We start from the raw sequence: 9,452 nt of genomic DNA, 5'->3' as shown, positions 1-9,452 counted from the left end.
GAATCCCAGTAAGGCCACTCAAATCCATATTTTATTCCTCCATCCTGTGGACGCTGGCATGGTGATGTCCACTCCAACTCTATATATGAGAGGGGGCTTAGATCCCACATGGATGATGGATGCAGTTCTCCTGCTTGCAGTTGTAGGCACTCTTGGCTCCCTGGTGTGGTGGTTGACCTTCTTCGCCTCCCTGTTAGCTGGCCTGGGTAAGTCTAACAAACCAGAGGGTAGGAGTTGCAAGTCTGCTGAGGCTCAGGGCCCATCTGGCACATGGGCAGTTCAGAGATTCAAGTCTCCTGAGTATACTGGGGCAGAGTGTGAACTACAGGGTAAACTATTATCTGTGTGGTGCAGCAGTGCTCCAAAATGTGTTCACCAAGTGCAATGAGTGTGCCACAATGATGGGGGAGGTTGTTGGTGTGGGAGGAGTGGGGTGAGGGGATGGGGGGTATACGGGAACCTCTTATATTTTCTAATATAACATTTTTTGTGATGTATATATCTTTAAAAAAATACAATTTACAAAAATGATGGGGTGGAGGAGTGGGGAGTGCGGTATATGGGAACCTCTTATGATTTTTAAATGTTTTTTAATGTAACGTTCTTTGTGATCTATCAACTTTAATTTTAAAAGTGTAAAAAAAATGTAAGGGATTCCCATATGCCCTGCTCCCAACCCCTCCCTTGTTTTCCCGCATCAACAACATCCTTCATAAGTGGGGTACATTTGTTACAATTGATGAACACATTTTGGAGCATTACCGCTAAGCATGGATTATAGTTTACATTGTAGTTTACACTCTCACCCTCACAATTTTGTAAATTACAAGATATACAGTGGCCTGTATCTGTCGTTGCAATGTCATTCAGGACAAGTCCCAAGTCCTGAAAATGTCCCTAAATTGCACCTCTTTTTCCCTCTCCCTCCCCTCAGAACCTTCAGTGGCCACTGTCTCCACATCAATGATATAATTTCTTCCATTGCTAGAATCACAATAGGTCTATGATAAAGTATCAATTAAGTCTGATCTAATCTGTCATTCATTCCCTAATCCTGAGGATTCCAGGTTCATGTGTGTTTCAGTTCTAGAGTGATACAAAGTAACTATTTGGGGCAGCAGGCGTGGCCCAGTGGTTAGGGCATCTGTCTACCACATGGGAGGTCCATGGTTCAAACCCCGGGCCTCCTTGACCCGTGTGGCGCTGTCCTATGCGCAGCGCTGATGCATGCAAGGAGTGTCCTGCCACGCAGGGGTGTCCCCCACGTAAGGGAGCCCCACGTGCAAGGAGTGCACTCCGTAAGGAAAGCCGCCCAGTGCGAAAGAAAGTGCAGCATGCCCAAGAATGGCGCCGCACACGGAGAGCTGACACAACAAGATGACGCAACAAAAAGAAACACAGATTCCTGTGCCGCTGACAACAACAGAAGCAGACAAAGAAGACGCAGCAAATAGACACAGAGAACAGACAACGGGGCGGGGAAGGGGGGGAGGGGAGAGAAAACAAAACAAAGTAACTATTTGTATCTTTTGCTTCCTTCTAAAATCTACATAGAATGATTCCTACAAAGTTTTTTATTTTACCTCCTTTAAAAGTCTGTCCTCACTTAACCCCATCTGGAAACAGTATCATTGTCTTCCCAATACTCAGAGCAGCATTTAAACAAAGCCTCTGAACATCAATTTCAGCCGGTTTAATCAGGTAGCTGGAGCTCATTAGACAAGCTGTTGATTCATGTGTTCAGGGCAAGTCCACCAAAATTGCGAGTCCTGATTTGGGGTTATCAATCTCTTTGCAACTGCTGGGGCCATAACTAAGGAGGATCAAATGTATCAGAACATGTCCACAGGTCAGGAGAACAGCGGAGCTCTACAGAGCTGGGAAGGAAAACTAATATAGCCTGTCCATAAATTCAAACTTATTTTATATCCAAATGTCCCTAGAAAGCCATCTGAGAAGTATAAGATCTATAGGCTTTGGATATTCAGGGAGGATGCAAGCTAAATGCATCAGGCTTACCCGGAGTGATGTGGGCTCTGGGTGGGAGGCTCTTTGTCTCTTCAGAGAGAACCTTAACCTAAGCTGTCTGTCCTGACTTGTGGGTGTGGGACGGTAAGAGGCTGCAGTCCTGCTCTTGGTGACCATGGCAACGACTCCAGTCCCACGAGGCAATTTAGCCATGCAAACTCTATATACATACCAGTCAGTCCAGGGAAACTCTGACGGTGGTGATGCCGAAACTTAAGGGAACTTGGACTTGGCCTCAAATGGGAAATAGGATATAGCCTGTGCATAAATTCAAAACCATCTAATTCTGTATCCAAGTGTGCCTAGTCTCTAGAAATCCAGTTAAGTGATATGGGCTTTGAATGTTCAGAAAGGATGTAAGACTGAATGTGTATTCAAAGTTGCATCCAGACAGAATGTAGCAAGATGCTAATTCAAGCTCACCTGAGGTGTGGGCGATATGTTAACTCAAAACCTACCTGGTACTCAGGCAAACACTTAACTAACAAAGAAAGTCGTTCTCTTTGATAAAAACACCATTTGACTGCCCACCCTGTATAAAAGGAACTTGAAAATCTTGTTGGGGCTAAGGTTTGCAATAGAAAGCTCCTGAGTCCCACCGGCTGTCAATAAACCGTTTTTCCTTCTCAAAATCAGTCCTGAGCCCTGGCCTTTCTATACCCAAATAATTGAACCTCTCTCAAATGCTACAACAGGAATGTGGGGAGTTCGTGCTAAAAGTCTACCTGGAATGTAGGGGATATATGTTAACTCAAGTCTACCTGGAATGGGGCGGATATGTGTTAAATCAAGCTTACCTGGAGGAAATAACCTAACTAATACTCAGATAAAACACTTGAAGAAACTAACAAAAACTCCTTTTGCATACAAGCACCGTTTGACTCCCCACTCTTAGTTCCTCTGTATAAAAAAGGGACCCAAAAATTCTATTCAGGCCTTGGTTTTTATCAGGATAAGAGTCTGCCGAGTCCAGCCAGTCAAAATAAACCATCTTCCTTCTCAGAATTCTTGAGTCCTGTCCTTCAATACCACATACACCTGACTTCTCTCTGCCAGGACAAAATGAGGCGAAGCTGGTAAGAGCATGGCATCCAGCTGTGTCCCGGAGAGACTGTGTGGAAAGACAAGTTGGAGTCACGTTTGCAGACCACGGCATTTAATTCCAGAAACCATCATTTAGCTGCAACTAGGAAACCACATTGTTTGCAAATATAGACATAAAAGGGACGTTAGCCTGACTCCTATTGATTGGATGGGGACCTGTCCATCGTGTAGGGGCGGCTGGAGGGCAGGTAGGCTTTATTTTGTATTGAGTGAAACATCCTGAGCCAGGGGCTTGATTGGCTTCTCGGGTTGTCTGCCTTGGTGGGGATTTCAAATTTCAAAAGATACACCAGAATCTCAAGAGGGAATTCAATGAGGAAAGAGGGCTTGGGTTTTTTCAGCTCGGAGGGCTTTGTCTCTATAATTTTATCAGGATCTTTGGCTCAGCCTCACAGGAGACTTTTGAAGGACACACCACCCAGGTGTCCACTGGGGAGAGGACGCAGCTGTGCCTTTCATCTTATTCACGGACAAGGGGCTACTCTCAAAGGTGCATGAATTTCCACGTCTTCTGATTCTCCTCACCTGCAGGCCAGGTGGGCTCCTCTGGCCAAAAGAGGGACCAGGTGTACAACGAGAAGGAGCACAGGTGTGAGGGGACACGCCTGTGAGGCAGCTTCTGCTACAGGCACCGGGACACACCTCCACACTGATGGTGACTTCCCAATGTCCAGGAACACCCCATGTCCAGCTCCAGGGCCGGACAGCTTGTTCCCAGAGTAGACAATCTACTTCTGTAAGGGTCAGATGGCAAATATTTCAGTCATCACAACGGCTCAACTCTGCCATTGCAGCCCAAGAACAGCCATCAGTAAATGAATGGGGTTGCGTTCCAATAAAACTTTATTTGCAAAGCAAGCCAAGGGCCAGGTTGGGTGCACAGACTGCAGTTTGCCACATCCTACTTTAGCCTCTGCATAAACCTGCCTCTCTTGTTGTAGCAGAGAGAAGGCGGTTGTCCACGGCATTGAAGGCCAGGACGCAAGAAGCTGAGAAGGAAGATTTATTACGACCAGTCAGACTCGGTGGACTCCTCTCCTGATAAAAACCCAGCCCCAAATAGGATTTTTGGGTCCCTTTTATACAGAGGATGTAGGAGTGGGGAGTCAAATGGTGCATATATGAAAAAGGACCTTTTTGTTAGTTTCTCCCAGGGTTTTATCTGAGTATCAGATGGGCTATATCCTCCAGGTAAGCTTGAATTAACACATATCTCCCACATTCCAGGTAAGCTTTTGTGTTTGTTTGTTTAAAATTTCTTGTTATGCCAAATAAGTGAAAGTCTTTGAAGAAGGTGATGGAGTGCCTTTTATTTTGATAATCACTGGCCAGCAAATCTGCTTAAATGTGGCAACAGATAGTTTGCCTTAGCTTTCTTTGTGTGTGTGTTTTAATCTGTGTTTATTTTTTTTCTTCTTTATTTTCTTTCAAATGTTGCATTAAAAAAACTATGAGGTCCCCATATACCCCCCACTCCTCCCACATCAACAACCTCTTCCATCATCGTGGCACATCCACTGCACCTGCTGAATACATTTTGGAGCACTGCTGCACTGCATGGGTAATGGTTTACATTGTAGTTTACACTCTCCCCCAGTCCACCCAGTGGGCCATGGCAGGACACACGATGTCCAGCATCTGTCCCTGCAGCACCACCCAGGACAACTCCAAGTCCTGAAAATGCCCCCACAGCACATCTCTTCTTCCCTCTCCCTGCAGCCACCATGGGCACTTTTTCCACATCAATGCTACAGTTTCTTCCATTGCTAGTCACAATAGTTCCATAGTAGAATACCAATAAGTCCACTCTAATCCATATTTTATTCCTCCAGCCCATGGACCCTGGGATGGTGAAGTCCACTCCACCTCTATATCGAGAGGGGGCTTAGATTCCACGTGGCTGATGGATGGGATTCTCCTGCTTGCAGTTGTAGGCACTCTTGGCTCCCTGGCGTGGTGGTTGACCCTCTCCACCTCCCTATCATGAACCCCCCGCATTCCAGGTGAGCTTTAATTAACACACTTAGTTTGCATCCTCCCTGATGACCCAAAGCCTACAGAGTTCATACCTCTCTCAATGGGCTTTCCAGGGAACGAGGCATACTTGGCTATAGAATAAGTTTGAATAACAGGCCTGTTATTCTCACCAACAACGTTCCTTGACAGTTGCACAGTCCAATTCGAGCCAACGAGAATCTACAAGAGATTGTTGGGGTGGTTTCTGGAAAAACTTGACTCCCTTGGGGAGATCCCCCAGAGTGACTCTCTCCTGCGCTGTGCGATCGAAGGAACCGTAACACAAGAGCTGCTTCATCTTTGGCGGCAGCCTTCCTTCATGAGGGGGAGGAAGCTGGAGTTAGAGACGCCCAATTGGCTGAAAGGGAAGAAGCAGGTTCTGAACCTCGTGGAGCTGCTGGAGTCAGCCTGGAAGCCATCCCTGTCCCTGGACTCCGCTTGTGGGAACTTGGATGCTACCTCATCATTTAAGCTGGGCCCACTTGGCATGACTTGCAGCCAAAATGATTGCAAGTGGAATTGCTGGCGTACACCAGAGCCAGTGCCCGTTCCTCTCAAGTGACTGCTCTTCATTTTGCATGGAAGTCTAGGCTCCATCTTGCTTCATGCTCTTCTGCTATACTGCCTTCTTCTTGTCCTGAGGCTTCTCTGCTGATGCTGAAATGAAAAGAAAAAGGAAACCCCTCGGTTTCCACTCCTGAATGACTCGGGTGAGCGGGGACTTTGGCCCCATGGGGTTAACTTTGGCCCCAAGGGGCAGGGGTGAGAGCTGATGAGGACATTTCTCCAGCTTCCCCTGGACAACTTGTTTGGGGAGCATCCTGTACCATCCTTGCGTCGCCCTGAAAGAGACCAAAGCAGTATAGGATGTATGTTATCCTGCAGCCTTAATTTTTAGATTTAGCTAGGGAATAATACTCTAGTTTTTTTTTTCTCTCTCTCTCTTTTTATTTTTTAAAATGTTACATTCAAAAAATATAAGGTCCCCATATACCCCCCACACCCCTCTCCCTACTCCTCCCACATCAACAACCTCTTTCATCATCATGGCACATTCATTGCATTTGGTGGATACATCTGGGAGCACTGCTGCACCACATGGATAATGGTTTACACTGTAGTTTACACTCTCCCCCAGTCCACCCAGTGGGCCATGGCAGGACATACAATGTCCAGCATCTGTCCCTGCAGTACCACCCAGGATAACTCCAAGTCCTCAAAATGCCACCACATCACATCTCTTCTTCCCTCTCCCTACCCTCAGAAGCTACTGTGGCCACTTTCTCCATATCAATGCTATAATTTCTTCCATTACTAATCACAATAGTTCCATAGTAGACTATCAGTAAGCCCACTCTAATCCATATTTTATTCCTCCATTCTGTGGCCCCTGGGATGGTGATGTCCACTCCACCTTTACATCAAGAGGGGGCTTAGATCCCACATGGATGATGGATGCAATTCTCCTGCTTGCAGTTGTAGGCACTCTTGGCTCCCTGGTGTGGTGGTTGACCATCTTCACCTCCCTGTTAGCTGGCCAGTTAGGGATATTCTAGTTTTAACTATGTAATCTCACTCTTGTAACACATAGCAATGTAGTTATACATTTGTTATCTGTTCCCAAGACACTGCTTGAGCCACAAAGTAAATTCCCATTTTCCTTTCCCATATCTGTACCGAAGAAGCTGCTGTTTTCCTCTTCTTTGTCTAAGCCTGGCAAGATTGGGAAATTTACAAACAGAATGGGAACAAAGAAAAACATGGTCTCTGAATTATTCACTTTTAAAAATAGCTTAAGACAAATATCTCAAATGTTTTTATTTTATTCTGAGTACTATGCTTTATTTTTATAACTATGTGATCTTTAACTTGTAACCAGCCCACATTTGTATTCCCTTATCTTACTCTGCATGGATTCTGAATGGCCTGCTTAATTGAGCCTAGTGATGCTAATTGGGTGATTTCAAAGAAGAGCTGGGTAGTATGGGTACTTGAGTGTGACAGCTGTGGGCATCAAAAATGCCCCAGATGACATTTTGGCAAGAAGGACGGGTGTGTGCCCTACCATCGCTGTAGTTGTTGACAATTCTGATGCATACCTGAGTGAAAATTAAAATCTGGTTTTAAAAATGTGCTCTGCATTCAGGACAATGTATATGTGAAGACCAAAACTCATGAAATACCCATGGGGGGTTTACTCTGTCATCTACAAACTATTCCTTTAATCAGAGAACTCTCCTTTTGCATCTTAGCATCTGTTTGGAGAACAAGGAAAGGAAAGAGCGCTGAGAAACTTATGACCAAGCCATTAGGAGTCTCTGATGATTTACGGTTGAATGAGAAACGATCGTGAGGCCTCTCCTCAGTTATAACAAATGTCAGGGGAAAAATGTGATGCAATTTATGAAAAAAATCGATTTGCACATTCATTTCATAGTGGATAATAAAAATAACTGAATAATAACAAAAATATCATAGTGCCTTTCAGTTTCTGAAGCATGTTTACATCTATTATTTCAAGGGCTGCACGAAAATAAGGAGGCAAACACATTATGGTTTTTCCTTGAAAAAACTAACACTCATCCATGACAGGTCTGTCCAGTTCTGGTGAGTTATGCATGCCAGGCTCTGGGAGAATTGTGTTTATACACTCCACTGAAAATCAAACTCACAATCACCTTTGATGTGGATTGTTCCCATAGTAGACAGGGCAGAGCTAAATCTAAGAGAAAGCAACTAATTTCTAAGTTCACCCAGTAGACACACAATGGAGCGGATTTGAAAAAAACAAAAAAAAACAACATACGTATTAGTCAGCCAAAGGGGTGCTGATGCAAAATACCAGAAATGGGTTTTTATAAAGGGTGTCTATCTGGGGTAGGAGCTTACAGTTACCAGGCCATAAAGCATAAGTTACTTCCCTCACCAAAGTCTATTTGGAGCAAGATGGCTGCCGACGTCTGCGAGGGCTCAGGCTTCCTGGGTTCCTCTGGGCTCAGCTCCTCTGTTTTCTCCACAAGGTCAGCTGTAGACTATGAGGCTCTCTAGGCTTTGCCTCTCTCCACAAGGTCAGCTGTAGGCTATGAGGCTCTCTAGTCTTTGCCTCTCTCCACAAGGTCTGCTGTAGACTCTCAGGTGAATGGCTCTGTCTCTCTCCCTGGGGCTCCAGCTTCAGCATCAAACGCCAACATCAAAACTCCAACATCAGAAACCCTCCACTCTGTCCTCTGCCATGCCTTTTATCTGTGAGTCCTCACCCACCAAGAGGCGGGAACTCAATGCCCTAGTGAAGTGGCCCAATCAAAGCCCTAATCATAGCTCAATCACACCCAGGTCCAGACCAGATCACAAACATAACCCAGTATCTATTTTTGGAACTCATAACTCCGTCAAACTGCTACAACATATAAGGTCATCCTTCTCCAAGACGTGGTGCTAAGATGCCAATATTGTGGAATGCCTTGTTCCGAGCGGTATGTTGCCTTAGTTTCCAATTGCTTCTACAATAAATTACCACAAACGCAGGGCTTTAAAAGAATTCAAATGCATTCGCTTACAAGTTGGGGGACCAGAAGTCTGAAATAGGTCTAAACTCCGATTGTCAAGCCATGTTCCTTCTAGAGATCCTAAGGTGCTTTAGTTTCCTTTGACTGCTCAAATACCATGAGAAGTGTTGGGTTAAACAGTGGGAATTTGTTCACAGTTTGGAGGTTAAAAGAAAATCCGTATCAAGCCGTCATCAAGGCAATGCTTTCTCCTGAAAACTGCAGCATTCTGGGGCTGGCTACATGGATTTGTGGTCCTTGGCTTGTCACACGGCAAGTTGCATGTAGCCTCTCCTGGCCTCCCCTTCTCTTCTAGGGCCTGTTGGTGTTGAGATTTTAGCTGCTTGCTCTGTGGTGCGCTCTCTCTCTCTCTCTCTCTTCCTCTCTCTCTCTCTGTCTCTCTCTGTCTCTCTCTGTCTCTCTGTCTCTCTCTCTGAGTTTCATGCTCTTACAAAGGACTCAAGTAATAGGATTAAGACCCACGTTGACTGGTTCGGGCCATACCTTAACTGAAACAGCTTCATCAAAAGGTCCTACTATGGAATTATTGTGACTCTAGCAAAGGAAGAAACTACATCATTGATGTGGAGACAGCAGCCATGGGAATTGCTGTGGGCAGGGAGAGGGAAGAAGAGGTGTGATGTGGGGGCATTTTCAGGACTTGGAGTTGTCCTGGGTGGTGCTGCAGGGACGGATGCTGGATGTTGTGTGTCCTGCCATGGCCCACTGGGTGGACTGGGGGAGAGTGTAAACGACAAT

Source organism: Dasypus novemcinctus, chromosome X (assembly GCF_030445035.2).
Source record: "Dasypus novemcinctus isolate mDasNov1 chromosome X, mDasNov1.1.hap2, whole genome shotgun sequence".
Lineage (NCBI taxonomy): Eukaryota > Metazoa > Chordata > Mammalia > Cingulata > Dasypodidae > Dasypus > Dasypus novemcinctus.
This window is presented reverse-complemented; position numbering follows the sequence as displayed.